The sequence below is a fragment of the Hyaena hyaena genome, unplaced genomic scaffold (assembly GCF_003009895.1).
Source record: "Hyaena hyaena isolate Hyena2069 unplaced genomic scaffold, ASM300989v1 scaffold_156, whole genome shotgun sequence".
Lineage (NCBI taxonomy): Eukaryota > Metazoa > Chordata > Mammalia > Carnivora > Hyaenidae > Hyaena > Hyaena hyaena.
This window is the reverse complement of record NW_024080788.1, coordinates 2,084,664-2,103,907: the sequence shown is the minus strand read 5'-3', so window position 1 is coordinate 2,103,907 and position 19,244 is coordinate 2,084,664. Positions and strand designations below refer to the sequence as shown.

General features: G+C 38.6%; 1 protein-coding gene and 1 pseudogene across 1 annotated transcript in view; one reads left to right on the top strand and one right to left on the bottom strand.

Moving 5' to 3' along the window:
• The window catches only part of MCTP1 (multiple C2 and transmembrane domain containing 1), a 517,686-nt gene that overhangs the window by 45,028 nt on the left and 453,414 nt on the right, over nucleotides 1–19,244 (bottom strand). The gene's annotated exons all lie outside the window — the stretch shown is intronic.
• On the top strand, nucleotides 8,805–18,116 carry LOC120236535 (annotated as a pseudogene).

Here is a 19,244-nt window from a genome sequence, read left to right as displayed (position 1 = left end):
GTAGAGGGAGAGGAAGAGAGAATCCCAAGCTTGACACCAGGCTTGAACCCACGAAATGTGAGATCATGACCTGAGCTGAAATCAAGAGCCAGATGCTTGACCAATTGAGCCATCCAGGCGTGCTGAGGTACTATTTTATTTCTACTTTGCAAATGAGAGGAAATAGATGGCTTCCAACCTAGTTGTTAGTAAATTTTTCTGTAAAGGACTGTAATGTAAATATTTTTGGATTAACAGGACATATGATCTCTGCCATAACTACTTAACTCTGCTGTTGTAGCAGGACAACAATCATAGATACTAAATAAACAAATGGATGTAGTTGTGTTCCAATAATACTTACTTTACAAAAATAGGCAGTAGGCTGGGATTGGCCTATGAGTTGTTTGCTAACCTCTGCTCTTGTCCAAATAACTCATTTTATATATTAGGCTAAGAGAAATAAAGCCACTTGCTCAAGACTGCACTAGAGACAGATCTAGAATACATGTCTTCTGGTTGGTTCTTTAGCAGTCTTTAATACCTAATGAATTGGGATAGTTATTCTATAATAAATTAGACTTTTGAAGCGAGAAAGCAGATCTGATACTATTGAAAACCTAGATCATTTTGATTCAGGTGATTAGATTAATATAATTTTATTTTATCTTCAGGACCTCCCAAAGGTACATGAAATGTTAGACCCAGTTTCCTTGTTTATCTTGCAGGGGAAAGCATTTCCCCAATCAGCCAAACATATGTCACAGGTGTGTGTATAGCTAGGGCTTAGTGCTTGTTGAAAAGCATGGTTTGGTGGGTACGGAACTCCTGAAACACTGTCAAGACAGAAGTCCTTTGACAAGGTTCCTCAGAATGGTTCTGAATGTACATGGCTCCCTGCCAACTTTTTAATTTGGCTTCCTATTTTGCCAGGGGACATTCTGACATGGTTAAGAGGGGTAGGAATGGACTTTACAGCTACAGGACGAAACCCATGACTGCTTGACTTCCTTAGCGCCATGCTCTAAGAAATTTAGTTCTGCATTGTTGATTCAAATATTTGACAGGAAATAAAATTTCTGTGAGGCAAACTGTTATTATGTGATTTTCATTCCTTATATTAATAGCCTTGTAATATAGTATAGTTAACATCCTCTTGCACATCTATTTCTTGAGTACTGTTTTCAAGAAAATAGAGACAAGATGCTGTTACCTTGACTGTTCACAGTAGCCTTACCATGAGATTGGCCAGCCTATTCAGGCTCGACATAATCTGAAGGCTGCAAGATGAGCTGACTCTACAAGGTCAAGAAGTATAGATACCTTCATGCTTCTGCTATAATTGTGGCCCCACAGCATTCTTGTCCTTGACTTGTGTCACAACCTGGGGTTATGTTTTAATTCTGAGCATCCATGTCTTATTAGGTTATGCACATCATATTTAAATGCTTAGCTCAACCTTGAAAGAAGTTCAGAATCCTTACCAGTCTATACAACTTTTGCTAGCTCAATTTACCTTCAAGATGATGGGGAAAAAATGTCTTTTAGTAGGTACAAATATTAATTGTGGATGACTGGGCAAAAGACAGGGGTGTCTTATTTGCTGGCCCCTCCTAGCACTTAAGATATATGCAGCTCTATACCCTGAAATCTGCTTTTGAAGAATGAGGAATATTTAAAATATTTTATTAAACCAGTGAAAAAAAGAGCTATTTTCTCTAAATTTCAGAATCTTTAAGTATTGTATTAAAAATAAATATGAAAATTGTAAGTGATCTCCTGTTAGGGATAACATACATGCAGCCTTGAACCAAGAACTATAAATGTATTTTATCCATCCTATGAAGTAAATACTATTTACAACATAGTATTACTATATCCATTATGCAAGTGAGGAAACTGAGGCCATAAAGAGGTTAAGTAACGGATCCAAGGTCTTTTAGCTAGTAAATGATGGAGCTGAGATCCACACTGAGGAAGTCTGACTCCAGAGACTGAATCAACCATTACTCTAATGACACCATAATGACCAGATAAAATCTAGGTCCTTCAGTGGAGATTTGCTGAGTGAGAGAAGGAACAGAAGAGCAGAAAGAGCAGACCATATATTCCAGTCACCTTGTCCACCAGATCACTGCTGACATATTACAGAGTCCATCCTATCCTTGTCTGGGCTGTCATGGAGGGATCAATAGGACCCCAAGAAGAGATTTCAGCAAAGTTGTTTCCCAGCAATTATTGAGGTCTGTGCCTTGCTTTTGTAATGTTATTGGAATGCAGGGAGAAGCAATAAATTCTGAATGTTTCAGCTTACATATGTTTCGGTAGACAAAACTTGTTTTTTAATGGTCATTCTCTTCCTTCATTATTTTAGGCTTATGAAACTACCAGGCCCTTATAGTAATCATTAAGGCCATGCACAAATATTCTGGCTTTCTCTTTTTAGGCGTGTGGCAGTATCACACTTTTCTACCTGCTCAAAGCAAATTGCTTTGGCCAATGAAAAGTGAACAAAAGTGGTCTGTGTTGCTTCCAGGAATAAGCTTTAAGAGTCAGTGCATGCTTTGGCATCTTTCTCCTTCAGACGTGGTAACTGGCAATATTCAAAATAGCAGCTTCTCTGTCAGCCTCGAGCCTAAGGTGAGGATGACAGCAAAGCTGTGGAGCAAAGCTCCCAATGTGCCTGTGGTGTACAAATATTAACAAGCAATAAAGCACTATGGTTTTAACTTATCAAGACTTGGATTCATTACTGCAGCAAAACCTAGTCTATCCTGATTGGTGCGCTCTTACAGAAACTATGAATGCCTAATAAAAGCAGCAACATAGAGAATACGGCAGGAGAGGGGGACTGAGCTTCAGGCCATCATGAAGACTCCCAGTGTTTCCAGCTTACCAGGAAATATCTAGGCATTTCCAAAAGGACTGGAGTTAGCGGTACAGAAAGAAAAAGTCCTCTTCACCCAGGACTGAAATCCTGGGTTTCTTGGGATGTGGAAATGTGGAATTTCCAATTCCTGTAACTGACTCACTGTGCGGAGCACCCAAGAAGCCCCACATCTTTCCCATGTGCCCTCACATATGAACTAGCACATCGTGGGAGCAACATGGAGGTTATGACTAAAGACTGGCGAGGCTGAAGTCACCACTTGGAAGCATACTATTTTAACTTTCCTGACAGATATGATCAGTCAGTAGTGCAACCAAGGGCTTTTTCTCTCTCCTTTCAGGAATAATCAAAAAGAGTGATGCTGTGAGTTAGAGGTTTAAACAGAAAGAAATTGAAATCCATGACAGTGATGACTTAATAATATTGCAAATTATAGTTTTTAGTTCAGGTAATTTAGCATACCAAATCACAGTTTAATTTCCTTCTACAGAGCCCAGGCATGCAAGATAGTGTATGGGAGAAGGGGCAAGGCGGGGTGGAGGATGGGGGCAAAGAGGAGAGTGAGGGAAGAAAAATTTAAGACTCCTCAAATGCAGGTGCCCTTGAAAGACTAATAAAAGTGACCGGAGAATGTAAAGGGCAGTCAGTTAATAAGTGTGAGGCCTATAGCCCTGATCTTGGGAAGGCCAGGAGTCTTTGCTTGCTTTTGTTCAGGTGCCTGCTTCTCCTGCTGGGTAGAATGTGAGCATCAAGTGCCCAGAATGAATGCACAACGTGTGCAGAGCCCTGACAGCTGCGAAAGGAAAGAATGACTTTGAGAGTGTCAGCAAAGCAGAGCCGCCGTTGAATGGCATGTGTCCTTGACTGAGCACAGCACAATGCCTTGTGAAGGAATGAAAGGTGGTAGGGCTGCATCACTGAATGATTTGTCTTTTGTTCTAGGATCAACCTTCCAGAAACCAACCACGATTCAATCTGCATGCACCACTCACCTTGCAAAATATCCAACGTAGCTTCCTCAGGTATGTCAATTAATTCACCTGGCTGAAGCTGTATCTGTGTGCTTGGCTAGAGAATCAGGAAGGAATTCTCCTGATTACATTTCCTCCAAAACGATTACCTGAGTTCCAGCCACAACAGGGTACTGAGGATAAGCCATCCAAAGCAGCTTGGGAGATAGTAGCTCTTCTAGCTGGTCAGTATTACCCAGCTAGACTGCAGCTGACCAGCTTGCCCTCATTCTCACCAGAGTACCTTGGAGCAGTTATGTCCCTTTGCACCTACCTGAGTTCAGTGTTTAGGGGTCAAATAGCTAGGCTGAGCTTGCAGGTTTCGAGCACCAGCAAACTCAGCCACCTAAGAATCACCTACTTAGAAAAAATTCCAGTGAACCGCCCCATTCTTACTGAAAAAGGAATATCTTGAGGTGGGGGTGAGGAATCAACATTTGAACATGATTCCTAGATCATTCTGGTGAAAACTGGGGTCTTTTTTTTAATCTCCTCAAATTTACCTGAGTACAACAAAGAAAAAGTAACCCCTCACATAAACACAAAAAGTTCAAAGGAAACAAAACTCAGTCAAAAGAACTCATATAAGTAGAGAGACCATATCATTTATCATCCAACCCAGGACATTTCTGAGAGCAAAGTGGGGCACTACTAATACTTACACCAGGATAGCAGGTGTAGACCGGGACTCTGCTAGGCCAACCAGGACTCATGGCCACCTGAGTTTTAAGACTAATTTGACAGGAAGGCTGATTAGGATTTAGGCCACCAGCCCAAGAGAAAGTCCTCAACCACGTCTTGACGCTTAACAATCAGTACAAATATTTTAATACAAGAGGCTTTAGGAGCCCAAACTGAGAGGATCTGGTTCAGAGGCTTGCACTAGCTTGGACAGACTGGATAAACTCTCTGGTCCAATTATGCAAACCAGGAAGAGACCAGTAGAAATCTTGACCTCCCAGTGGAAGAATATATACAGCAGTAACATTTATCCACAACAACTTCAGAAATCAGCCTCATGAAATGTAAAGGATTATTCCTCAGAGGCAAAGAAGAGGAGAAACAAACCAGACATTATTCTATTCATTACATTCATCTTACAGTTTCTAGAAAATACCTTTTCCCCAAGTTTTTAGTTTTACTCTCACGTGGTTGCCACAAACCACCTAACAATTATTGTCACATGGATTTCTTACTGCTTTCTTCCTGAGGGAACTATTGCAATATTCTTGTAGGACAAAGGAAGAATGGGTTGTGCATTTTCATTATTCCATGTGTGCAAAGAACTCAGTGTGTAAAGGATGTTTTAGGAGTGCAAAATAGCTAAGCAAGAAAGCATTTTTTTTCTAGGAAACTTCATTTATTTCTTTGGTTTTTAATAATGATTGTGGTATATAGTGGCTTTTACAAATCATTACAGTGATGTTACTGCATATTTCCTTGTAGACATTCCTTCTATTTTCTATGTAAACTCAAAACACAGTGTTCATTCAATAGGCATCTCTTAGCCAACATAATTACATACTTGTTCTAATGGGTAAATGCCCCAATATTGGAAGTCCTTCTTAAAATGTGAAAACCAAAGAAACCATATACAAAGAATCTGGACCTTCACAAAGTAACTTCTCTTCTAGAAATTATATGTAGGATAGACTGTGCCTCTTTCGTGTAGAGTTACCAGTGCATGGAATGGAAGGAACGCATAATTGTGTGCCAGCCCCTGAGAGAAAAGCAGTATCTGAGGAAACATTGAAATAATTACTAAATATGTGTATAAAAGAGGCATGGTGATAGTTACAGGAGAAGGGAAAGAGAAGGCAAGGAAGAGAGAAATCGTTCTTATATGATTATAAAATATATCTTATTTACCTGAGAGAGTTAAAGTGCATTGGCTATGCTTTTTAAAAACTGGTCTTAATTACCCTGGAGACCAGAATTCCATATGAGGTAAATATGTTTTTAGATAGTTTTCTAAAATATGTATAATTTACTCAAGGAAAAAAGGACTGTGTCCTCTGGAGCCAATCTAGCCTCACAGGTAAATACAAATTTAAGTAGATTCCTAAGAAGTGTATTATGTACAGTGGCTGATGGAGTGGAATGTCTATGAAGAAGCTGGGAAGGTCCGTCAGTTAAGTACATAATAAAAATGTATTGGAAAAATACATCATTTTCTCAGTGGACTATAATTGGCTATGCATAGTAAAAAGTCTTATTTTCCAAAATGTATTCTGCATCCACAGAGTTTTAAATCTCAATAACTGCGTTATTTTTAAAACTCGGAATGCTAAGCAATATTAGTGAGAGTGACAGAAGAACTGCAGGGTAGATGTCATTCTATAATTTACAACTCTTTTTGACATCTTTTTTCCCCCTTCTTCGTTTCAAACAGACTTTATCGAAAGCTGTAAGTGAAAAGTTAAAGAAGATGGAGAACAAAATTCCACTTTCCTTACTCAACAGTTAGAGCGATGCTTTCAGAAGTGTCTTAGTACATTTAATTTTAAAATATATCCTCTTTTATTATCCAGGAAGAGTTTTCAGTATAAACGAAATAGAAAGAAAAAAAGGAAGGAAGGAAGGAAGGAAGGAAGGGAGGGAGGGATGGAGGGAGGGAGGGAGGGAGGGAGGGAGGGAGGATTTTTTTCCTTTCCCTTCCCCCATGGTCTTCTGTTAGGTTTCTCAAATTCCACATATAACGCACCCTAACTTTTAAATCACAGCAGATGACCATTTCTCCCACTTTGCTGAAAGAAAAAGGCCATGTGTACTTCCTCAACACTGACTCTTCTACCCTGGTTCTCCCCATGGAACTCAATCCCTTCTCTTGTGTGCTTCCTTCCACCCACCCTATCTCTTCTGAGACCTTGATCTTGCACTCTTCTAGCTCTGTAAATCCACCTTGCCCCGCTTGTTCTTTCTGAAATAATGTGAGTTCCCCAAGACTAAAACAAAACTCAAGTTCCTGCCACGGTCCTAAATTCCTGTCCTTCCTCCCCTCCCCTTCCAGAGTCGGGCCATTCTGAAGAGCAATCCATACAAGCTGCCTCCAACATACCCTATGCTTTCTGCTGTCAGGGAAACTACAAGCACCAGGGTCTTCACTAATTGAATCATCAATGTTCATGACTTTTTCCTTCAGTTCTCATCTTCCATGTGCATTTGCCATATTTAATTCTAGTGATACGTTTCTCAAAACTCTTGGTTCCCATAACAGCAACCCTTCTGATTCCCCTCCTACCACTCTTATGATTCCTTCTCAGCCATATGCTCTGTTCTTCATCCTGTCTTGCCCCTTAAATAGAGGCATTCTCCACAGAACTGTCCTTGGCCCTCTTCCCTGCACTCTCAACACCCTCTATTTCAGTAATTACTTTTATCTCTAATTAGTACTGCTCAAATTTAACTTTCTGGCTGTAACCTCTTCTTTGAATTCCAGATTTATATTTCTAGTATCTACTGGAGTACCTAATTTAATGGCCTGGTGACATTTCAAACTCAACATGTTAGAACAAAAGTAATTTCTTCCCCTCTAAAATCTATCCCTGCTCAGACTCTCTGGTCCATTTAATAACATAACAGTCTTCCTGGACACCCATGACTGATAATGTTGCTGCTTCTGCTAACAATAATGATAACACCACTCTAAAAACATACTTATGAAATTTGTTCTATGATAAAGACATCATTATTGGCTTTCTACATATTTATTCATTTAATCCTTATAGCAAGATAAGGCAGGAACTATCATTAACCCCATTTTAAAGATGAGGAAACAGAGGGATAGAGGTGAAGTACGTTGCCTAATGTCACACAAAGGCCTGGTTCCAGAACCAATACTCTTAACCATGATGCTATCCTGCTTCAAAAAGTCTAAAGCTATTTTTGGAGGCATTCTTAAGAACGTATTATAGCTGAGAGTGGCTGGTAGATGGCTCATTCGAGGTTGGAGGGACTTGACATCAAGTGGTAGTTTTAGGAATATAAAGGAGAGTGACTGATTGGAACACAATGGAATTCTGTGATGACAGGAATTGCATTCAACTCTGTATCATCTATGGCACCACATGTAATGACTGGGTCTCAGAGACCACTGAATGGGGACAGGAACGGATTCTATACATAGGGAGCGGAAAGTTCCTTTTTATATCATACTGGCAAAGGTAGATCCAATTCTGTTTCCTTATGAGATGTGTAAACGTTAGGCAAGGGATCAGAAAGATATTGGCAAAATGAAGGTGGTATGACAATTGCTTTTCTTTTGCTAAATAATATCCAGTATACAACATGGCTAGTTGGAGTGGTTATGGGACTCTGATATCTGAATTGCTGTTTTCCATTCATACACATATAGCTTTCTATTTACTGAGCTTTTAACCAAATACTTACTATTTATATATCCATAATATGTGTTATAATACTCAGTTTTTGTCACTAGAGTTTATAATGTTTTTGTGGAGGCTTACACATTAAATTAAAAAAAGATCATGAATTAATAATATGTATATGTCATAAGAAAGTGGCATAATGGTTTAAATTATGGGCCTTTGGAGTCTAGTAGAACTGGGGTTCTAATTTCAGTCTTTAGTTGTGACTTTGGACAAGTCACTTAGCCTAGCACAGTGGATTATAGAACTTATTAATAGTGTTGTCATGAACAGAAAATGAGATGATACATGTGAAGTGCTCAGCATAGTGGACATAATTCAAAAAAAATGGAAGGGAAAAATAGATGAATATCAACTGAGGAGAACAAACACATTATCATGTGTTTTGAAGTACAGTCACCACTGACTGAAGAGTTAAGTGGCAGGATCCGGGGGGGGTGGGGGTGGGGGTAGCAGATTCCAGCTGGGTTTTGAAGATGAATGTGTCTTGCTACTAGTGCTAGCTGGGGAGATGGCAGCCATCTCTCACTCGGCATCATGGCTGACCTCAGACCTCTGGTGAAGCACCAGATCATTAAAAAGAGGAAAAAGTTCACCTGGCACCAGTCAGACTGATATGTCAAAATTAAGCGCAACTGGTAAAAACCCAGAAGCATTGACAATGGGGTGTACAGGAGATTCAAGGCCAGATCTTGATGCCTAACACTGGTTACAGAGCCAACAAGAAAACAAAGCACATGCTGCCCAGTGGCTTCCAGAAGTTCCTAGTCCACAATGTCAAGGAGCTTGAAGTGCTGCTGATATGCAACAAATCTTACTGCACACAGATTGATCACAATGTCTCCTCTAAGAACCACAAAGCCACTGTGGAAAGAACAGCTCAGCTGGCCATCAGAGTCACAATCCCAATGACAGACTGTGCAGAGAAGAAAATGAATATATAGTTTATGTGCACGTATCTGTGTTCATAAACCACACCAAAAAAAAAAAAAAAGGATAAATGGGTCTTGAATAAGCAGAAATGTCACTTCATACAGACTGAAAAAGCATATCAAGAGAATCTTAAGAGGAAGATACAAAGTAAGGAAGAGTACAACAATAAAATCTATATAATTTTTATTACAGATTAGAGAAAACCACCAAAACTGACTTTTTTGCATCTTCATGAGTAAAATATTTGCACTACTGGTAGAAATACATTAGCTACAAAGGAAGCTATTTTGAGAGGAAAGAATACAAGTTCAGATGGAAATATGTTGAGTGTGGGTTTATGATGAAGCAACTTTCAATGTCCAAAAGGGTGGAAAGATACAACAGACTTGAGACAGAAGGTATAACCAGAAATGTTTAGCCCTTGAGAAGAGGAATTAGGTCTCATTTCTATTTGTATACTTCAGAGAACATAGCATAGTACTTTGAACATTAAAAGTACATAATACATGTTGCATAGATGAATGAATGCATGAATCAAAGTAAAGATTTTGGAGTTATCTTCATTGAAGTGATATGATAGTTAAAATTGTGGGCATAGATTAAGACAGAACAAAATTGGGAGATATGTAAACCCTAAAGACAAAAGATGAAAACTGAAGTGTTAGAGTAAAAATATCTCAGTGCCCAGGGAGATAGAAGGGGATATTAAATGGTGGCTAAGATATCATTGAGCTAAATGCACTAAAATATGGAAGACCGAGTGATGTTATTAATGTCTTCAGGGAACAAGTTCAGGGAACAGTGTTATAAATGGAAGCCAGAAAGGAAAGAATTAAGATTGAACAAAAGAGGAGAGTAAATGGAGGTAACAGATGTACAGCATGTCTAAGATTGATAGTGAATAAAGGAAAATAAACCTATTTTCTTACAATGTGTCTATATATGATGCAAGAACAGACATTTGTCATAGGTATACAGATATTTATTATGTTCATACATGCATGAATATATGAACAAATGAATGAATTAAATGAATCATTCATATTGAATGAGACAAAAATACCCTATCTTGATTCCTTTTTTTTTTAATTTGATATTTCTTTCTTTTTTTTTTTTTTTACAAAGAGTTTATTGTCAAATTAGTTTCCACATAACACCCAGTGCTCATCCCCACGAGTGCCCTCCTCCATGCCCATCCCCCCTCCCCCCCACTTTTGTCAGCCTTCAAGAGTCTCTCATGGTTTGCCTCTCTCCCTTTCCCCCACCATTTCCCCCCTTCCTCTCCCCGTTGGTCCTCTGTTAAGTTCCTCCTAATCCTCCTATACGTGCAAACATATGATATTTGTCCTTCTCTGCCTGACTTATTTTGCTCAGCATAACACCCTCAAGGTCCATCCATGTTGCTACACGTGGCCAGATTTCATTGTTTCTCATTGCCATGGAGTATTCCATGGTATAGATAAACCACATCTTCTTGATCCATTCTTCCGTGGATGGACACTTAGGCTCTTTCCATGTATTGGCTATTGTGGAGAGTGCTGCTATGAACATTGGGGTACATGTGCTCCTATGCATCAGCATTTCTGTATCCCTTGGGTAAATTCCTAGCAGTGCTATTGCTGGGTCCTAGGGGAGTTCTATGGTTAGTTTCCTGAGGAACCTCAACACTGTTTTCCAGAGGGGCTGTACCAGTTTCTTGATTCCTTTTTTAATCAGAATATTTCCACCTTCATTTCTGTGCTGTATGTAAATAGATGCAAACATACTAGTAGGTGACAAAGTTGGTCAACTCATTTAGAAAAAAAAGTTGATCTCTTTCTAGCATATTATTTTTACTTGTTGTTATGGAAAAAGATTCACACAAGAAGTTCTATCATTATGATTTAGATTGTGGGAAGGGAAATGTGTAGAAATAAATACAAGGAATTTAATCTTCCTATCAATTGTTTTCACATAAGCTATAACCCTTCCAAGTGGCTCCCATGTGGATAGTCTCTTTTGTTAAACTAATTGTTTTGTATGTTTGGAAAATGCACAATTTTTTCATCATGGAGAAAAGTTTGTATAACATCATTACAATATAAAAAGTAAACATGACTTACAGAAACAAACAAAACCACACCTGAAATCAGTAAGCATCTGTTTACTTTTCTTTATATAAATGAAAAACAGAGATCAAGAAAATATTTTAGCTATGAGCTTGCCTTTTTTTAAGAGTATAAAATTCATGCTGAGTGGGGAAAACTCATGCTTGATACATTCAACTTAGAGTATGTTTTCAAGGTGAATTACTAAATCCTCAGAACCTGACCTTCTAATGAAGGCACTGAGGCAAGCACAGAGTTGGTGAAGAAAACCACCAAGATATAAAAATGCATAGATATATGATCAACTAGGGACAAACTCTGATTGAATTATCACCAGATCTCTACAGACAAGGTATATCTATCAAACATGCCTACCATTAGCTTTGATTCCATTAATTTCCTGAGAAGAGACATCAGGTAGAGTTCTGGGTACCAGGTGTGTAAACACTAAGAGATTCTGATACTGTGATATCTTTTGTGCAGAAACCCAAACACAACCCAACCAGATGCAGAAGTGAGTTTCCACTGGGAGCACTACCCACCCTTTTACTACTGGTACCATTATTTAAACGTTTAATGTAGGAGAAACTGAAGGCCAAAAAAGAACATGCTTGCACTTAATTTCCAGTGACAGCTAATACAGTGCATTAAAGGTGTAATACTATACACATGGTAGTTATATATAAATAGTAACATTAAAAAGGGGTTACAACATCGCTAAGACATCCTAAGTCTAAAACACTTAAAAAGCACATTTGCAGTACAACTTATCTTAAATTATTTTAATTGGTTTCAAGACAACTTAAGATTAGTGATGGGCTTTGACTTTTTCTGATTATAAAAGAGAAACACAGATGAATGCTGTTTAGGCAGCCTAATATCATTCCCAGGTAGACTATCATCTAACCTGTGTTACTTACATGCCATTAACTATCAACGAATGTTATTTTTACGTAAATGTTTTATGTAAATTTTGTTTTCCTAGAGTTGTTAGTCCTCTTAATAAAGATAGCTAATGCAAGAAAAAATTTTTTTTTGCATTCATTATCCAGGAACTTTTTCAAAGGAAAAGGGATGGGGAGGGGCAGAGTGGCAGAGCTTGAATACTTAGCAACCATTTTACTGTTGAGAGTCTTTTATTTTAATGTATGAAAAATAATCCAGTTACATTCTTTAGCTCGATTACTCACAAAAAAACTTATCTGAAAAAAAAAAATCAAGTAAATCTGTCAGTTGGGGAAGTTTATTTTTCCATGTGTTATCTAGAGATAAGCCAGCCTGTACTATTAGATTTCCACTGACATAATTGTGCATGAATTCTGATCTGATTTGGTATTACATGGTGCAAAAGGTGACACATTTTCTCTAATATACCCCATTAGAAAGGAAAGAAATTGCCAAGTATGAAATCTGAGGACCTTGATTCAGAAACTATGTGACTTTGAGGTCAGCTCAAAGGAAAAAAAGAACTTGTTCAACTACCCCAGGCACTGAAGGTTGTGACAAGCAAAGCTAATACCTAGGGTAGTTACTCTGTTGGATAATCAATAAAATCTTACATTATCAGACTGCAGCATCTGTATATTCATTTATTATGTTGCCTGTATGTCTCCAAAATATTCTAGTGTGGAATCACAGAGAATACAGATGTTGTCCCTGTTTTCAAATCATTGCTGATTAGAATACATGGCTAAGATACTAGAACCAAGAAATAGCATATATGTATACAATGTGCTCAATATTGATTTTAATATCCACATAATGCTACTTCACTACAGCAGAAAAAAACTTTAGCTCCAAGGATCCTGGAAAAGAGTCTTGACCAAGCTACTTAGAGTTTGTACAATAAAATTTTCAGAGATGTTCGTCATCTTTTAAATCCTATGAGAAATGTCCTTGAACAAATTAGTAAAATACCAGATGTGAACTGTTGGCAATTTCAAATTACATTTTCTAAAAAGAAGAAACTCTTATGTTTTAAGAAGGAAATGTTCTGCAATCTCCTTTCCTCTCTTGGTTTTTTATTTTTGGCAGCCAGTCAGAGCAAGTAAAGTCTCACTTCCAGGACACTGGACAGTGGCATTTTGTCCTCTTTCACTGGAAGAGGACAATCAGTGTTCACTAGAGTTTGATTAGGAATTTAAAAAAGGATTTTTAATGACTCCTTTCTACCCACCAACTAGCTTCAAGGAAGAGTTCAGCTAGATAGTGAAATTTCTGGGCTGAATTCTTATCTATGGAAAAGCAAGAGAGCGATTTAGGCAACACTCTGAGGTTTTAGCTAAGTAGAGAATGACAATTCAGTCAGTCCTTTGATGCTTCTCAACTTGTAAATCAAAAACCCAAAGTGAAATAAAAATATATGGGACCATAAATATTGGATATACCTGGCAGTTTGAAGGTACTATGTTTGTTTAAGTTTTGAGATAACCTAATCCAGCACTATGTGCTGATAAACCTAAGATAAAGTCTCCTGTTAGGCAACAGGCTCCATACACCTTAATGCTACTAGACATTAGAAGCTTTCCCTCTTTAGAAATGGTAGCTGATTTTATTTCCAAAGATGGCCCCATAATATCTCCCATCTCTTAGATTCTTAGGCAATAGGACCTTGATACTCTTGATTAAGAGGTAGAACCAAATTCATCCTCTCCTTGAATCGGGGCTGGCCTTAGTGACTTGCTTGACCAAAAGAACATGACAGAAGTGACATTCTGGAACTTCCAAGGCTATGCCATAAGCAGCTTTGCAGCTTCTGCTTGGGTCTCTTGAAACACTCACTTTTGAAATGGTTCTTGCTCTTAGAACTGAGCTGCCACATTATGAGAAGCCAGCAACAACCCCTAGTCATCTGACTGAGCCGTCTTGAATGTCCAGCCTAGTCAAGCCCTTGAAGAACCACAGACCTGGAGATCTGGCTAGGCCGACAAGAGAGATTCAAACAAGAGCTGACCAGGTGAGCCCAGTAAACCCACTGAATAATGAAAGAATGTAAATTATTGGGTTAGGTCACTAAGTGGGTTTTTGTAGGCGGTAGGCACTGGGAGATGGTTATACAAAACAATGGCAGGCTTTGGAGGCAGACAGACTGAAGTTTGTAGTTTGGATGTTTCACTTACTTTGTAATGTTGTGTGAGTTACTCAGAGGCTTGAGTCTTTTCATTTTATAAATAGTGACAATAGAAGGGGCTTATCAACTGACGCATGATCCTCTTGCATCATACTTTCCTAAACTCTTAGATCAAAGCCAGAATAAGCATGGCTATTATATGCCTTTCCTTCTGAATCAACTTTTGAGGCATCAAAAATATTTTGTCTCCATTTACATTTATACTTCTTGCTTCCATATTGGATCTGCTTTCACTCAGTGAAAGCCCACTCAATGGGGAAGAGGCCCTGAATACGGACTTGTTGCCCTGTTTTTCAAAGTCTCTCTTAAGACCTCGTGCCAAAGGAAAGGAGGGCTGGGCAGGCGTGGAGGACACTTTCTGTCTATACTGACCAGAACGGGAGACTTTGCATACCAAGTGACCTAGTTGTGATCTCTGGATGGGTCAAACAGGTTTTGCTACAACATGACCAGGAAGAAAGGTTAATTAGAGGGTTAGTTTCCTGATCTCATTTTCTTCATCATTAGACAAGTTACCTAATTCCCAGACTTAGCTTCTTCTTAGATACGTTAACTTGTTTTTAGATTCAACTACTTCTCTATTTTAGTCTTATTATCTGGTTTCTAATCTTAGCTACTTCCCCACTAGCCAAGTTAATCTTCCTGATACTGAAGCATGGGAATGATACTTGATAAGCCAATACACAGAGTTATTGTGAACATTAAATTAAGGTAAAGACAAAGAAGTACTTTGAAACATGTGAAGCACTTCACAAATGCAAGGATATCTCAGCCAGGCATCTTATAGTCCTCAGAAACCCTACATTTTCCCTTATTCTAGACAACATAAATTGTTTCAATAATCTTATTACATTTACTAGTAAAAATGTCTCTGAAATTCGTTTCTTTCTTATTATCATGAATGCTGTTTTCAGTGCAGGCTGCCATAATTTCCTGCTGGAGTTACCATAGCACTTCTTTGCATATTTCTCTACTTTTAGTCTCAGTTCCTTCTGTTCTTTATGTTTATTTTTTGAGAGAGAGCGAGTGCACGTGTGTACACAAACAGGTGAGGGGCAGAGAGAGAGGGAGGCAGTGGACCAGAAGTGGGCCCTGTACTGACAGCAGAGAGTCCAAGGAGGGCTCAAACTGCCAAACCTTGGGGCCATGACCTGAGCCAAAGTCAAATGCTAAACTGACTGAGCCACGCAGGCATCCCAAGTCTCATTTCCTTATTATTCCATCACCTACCCACTAAGCAGAGTTTTCTTCTTCTTCTTTTTCTTTAATATATTCATTTATTTTGAGAGAGAAAAAGAGAGGGAGGGCACAAGCAGGGGAGGGGCAGAGAGAGAATGGTAGAACCCACAAACCATGAGATCACGACCTGAGCCAGGATCATGAGTCAAATACTTAACCGACTGAACTACCCACGTGCCCTGACAGTTCCTCCTATAGGCACAAATATCATCATGACAATTCCCTATTTTAGAACAGCCTTTGGTTTCTCACTGCTTGAAGATAATTCAAAATCCTTAACTGATGGCTAAAGGCTTCACAGTCTTAAATTTACCTTTTCCAGTGTCATTTTCCTCCACTTTACGCTCCTATTGTACCAAATACTCCTTGACCTCACATACCACACTTTCCTGTACACTCTCACTCATCCTTCAAGACCTAAACTAAATACCACCTCCTCTGTGCAGCATTTGCTGATGAGTCTGTGAAGATGGTCACCTTCCTGTTTTTCTCACCCAAACTCTTTATTACATTTTTCTCAGTGTATTAGAATTATTAGTTTACACAGTTGTCAAGGGTCCCATCAGACAGTGATTCCTGAAAGGCCCATATTCTGCCATATTTATCTCTGTCTGCTCAGTGTCTTGTCCCTCACTTTAAGTTTATGGGGGAAAGAAAACATTTTTCAATGAGAGAGAATAATTCAACCTGTGTCTGAGATTGGGCTTCAAGGTCTGTGGGTGGGCCTGTGAATTTAAGAATTAAAAAAAGTATTCTAAATTTTCTTTTCTGAGACTTTTATTAGTTTTACTTAAAAAACTTATGTTTTCTGTGAAATTATAATATTAACACATTAATTCACATCGAATAATATGGGATGAATCCTTTATCAGCCAAAACTAAATTATGTCATGGTAAAAAAAAAAGGCCTCAAAATCATGAAAGCTTATAAAAACAAGGGTTTATTTTTTTGTTCATACTACATGCCCTTATGGATTGGCTCCACATCACCTTTATTCTAGAATTCAAGTTAAGAAGGATCTCCTGTGTGGACAGCTCCATCTATGTTTCAGAAGGAACAGAGAGAGATGACAGAGCCAAGGATAGCTTTGAACCTTTGGCTGGGAAATGGCCTGTGTCCGCCAAAGTGACATACATGGCCGGGCCTGAGATCACTAGGCAGGGAAGCGTATTTTGAACAGAGAGCAACCTGCTATTGAAGGTAAACAGACAGGCAGTATTGTCACTACAGTGTTAAGACCTCTAGAATAGTTTCCTATGGATAGGAATCTCAGAAAACACACTGTACTAACATGACTATCGTCATACATCTCTGTTTACCTGGAGTCTAGCTTAAGTAGGAAAATTTCAAAAGAAAAAAGAGTACCATGAGGTTTTCATATCTATTGATTTTCTATTCATTATGGAGTTTTATGGAATACAAAAAGTACAGTATTTCTAATATTTTTTTTTTATTTTATTTCTAGGATAGAGAGAGACAGCGTGAACAGGGGAGGGTCAGAGAGAGAGGAAGACACAGACTCTGAAAAAGGCTCCAGGCTCCGAGCTGGCAGTCAGCACAGAGCCCGACGCCGGGCTCGAACCCACGAACCGCGAGATCATGACCTAAGCGAAAGTCGGACGCTTAACCGACTAAGCCACCCAGGCGCCCCAATATTTCTTACGTGGCAGGATTCTGGCCAATGGAAGCATGCAACCAATACAATGAAAGGGAGTAGCTCGTGCTGCCTACTGTGAAAATCTATTAGACGCTGTGGATCTTTTTTCTTTATATAAAGACATCTTGGTTATTAAAGACTGGGACTTTACCTGGTTTTGGATTTGCCCCAAGGGGAAAAAAAGACTTGTTTAAAATGTTTTTTTTTTGTTTTTTTTTTTTTGTGTGTTCATCATATCACCAAGAAAAATAACCCACATGTCACTGGAAATATGTTGGTGAAGCCACACATTTCTTGAAGTTGTGTTCTCATCAAATGATGTCAACACTCCAGAATTTCTGACATGTCTTTAATATCTCCCTTTTGCACGTAATAATACAAATAGATACCTCTATTTGCATAGCCAACTTCTGTCGACAAGTTCTTACAATCAAAGAATTCCTACTTTGTGAACTTCTTTGAGAATCTGCAGAGTCAATGTCTTTAACACGGTGAAGAATTTCTTTGCCAAACAAATTTTCAGGCAGAATAAAAATCTTGGCACTCTGGGCTCCGATAGAGCATCTGTGATGCTTGGCAACACATCTGGTTCTGCTGCTTTGGTGAAGAAACATGCTCCTCATCTCAACATGCAGTGGTGTCAGCCAGTGTCAACAATTCTGCCAGCGATCCTGAAAAAACTGTGTCTATTTCTACGGATGTTGTCAACCTCTTGAGAGCCAGAGCTGACACACTATTTCAAGAAGTTTCGTCAAGAAATGGGAATATAAGAGTAAGTTCACTGCTGCAATACAGACGATAACTAGCTATCCAGAAGACCGTTCTTGAAACATGTGATTGACTTTCAAATATGACTTCTGCTTTTCTGAGGCAAAGGAAATCCAATGATGAGAATAAACCACAGGAAACAGCCCATTCATGGTTTGCTTTACTTGGTGATTATTCTCGCCAAACTATTGAAGTAGATCTTCCTATTTAAATTATTTTAGCTCTACTGCCATGCTGTAGGGCATGTTGGGGCATTTACTTAAACTTTCCAAGGCTGAAGAAATACTTCTGAAAACTGGAACAAAGAGTAATGGAGTTTTTCGACTTGTTTACAGGTGGAAACCCACAGACAGTTGGAATCTTAACTTTTTAAAAGCTTTTTAAAATTCTGTCTCCAATGACCTTAACATGGAATCGTGAATATTTAACCCCTTTTTTTAAAGTTTATTTTTTTGAAAGAGACAGAGACAGTGCAAAATGGGGATGGGCAGAGAGAGAGAGAGGGAAAGAGAAAGAATCCCAAACAGGCTCTGCATTGCCAGCACAGAGCCCGATGTGGGGCTCAAACCCACGAAGCTCTGAGATCATGACTTGAGCTGAAATCGAGCCAGATGCCTACCTGACTGAGCCACCCAGGTTCCCCGTAATTCTTCTTTTTAAAAAAAATAATGATGAGGTATTAGTGATGCAAACGATTTAAAACATGATCTCCTCAGCACAATATGATATGAATTCAACAAGGACTTTGGAGAACTCTAGGAATTTGTCTATGCTTAACCCTCATCTAATAAAACCACGGCAGCTCCCATTTTGTTTGCTGTTTTCTTTTGCCAAATCAGTGTTTTAAGCATGTATTGCCGTGCAACTGAAAAGTCATAGTCAAACAGATGTCAAAAATAACAAGCCTATTGCTGTGTCAAAAACCACTCCATAATTTCAATATCAAAGCCCAGCCTTCTTGTAGAAGCTTACTTCTGAGCTGAACTAAACTTTATTTTTACTTGAAAAACTTTGCATTTATCTCAGGTGTTTGAGGAAAATAGGCATTAATGTCAACAGGAAGATAGTGAGAGGAACAGAGGTATGACTTTATAAAGATACTTTACTCTAAAAATAATTCAATTTCCATTGTAATAAAAAGAAGGCATGAGAAAGTTTTTTT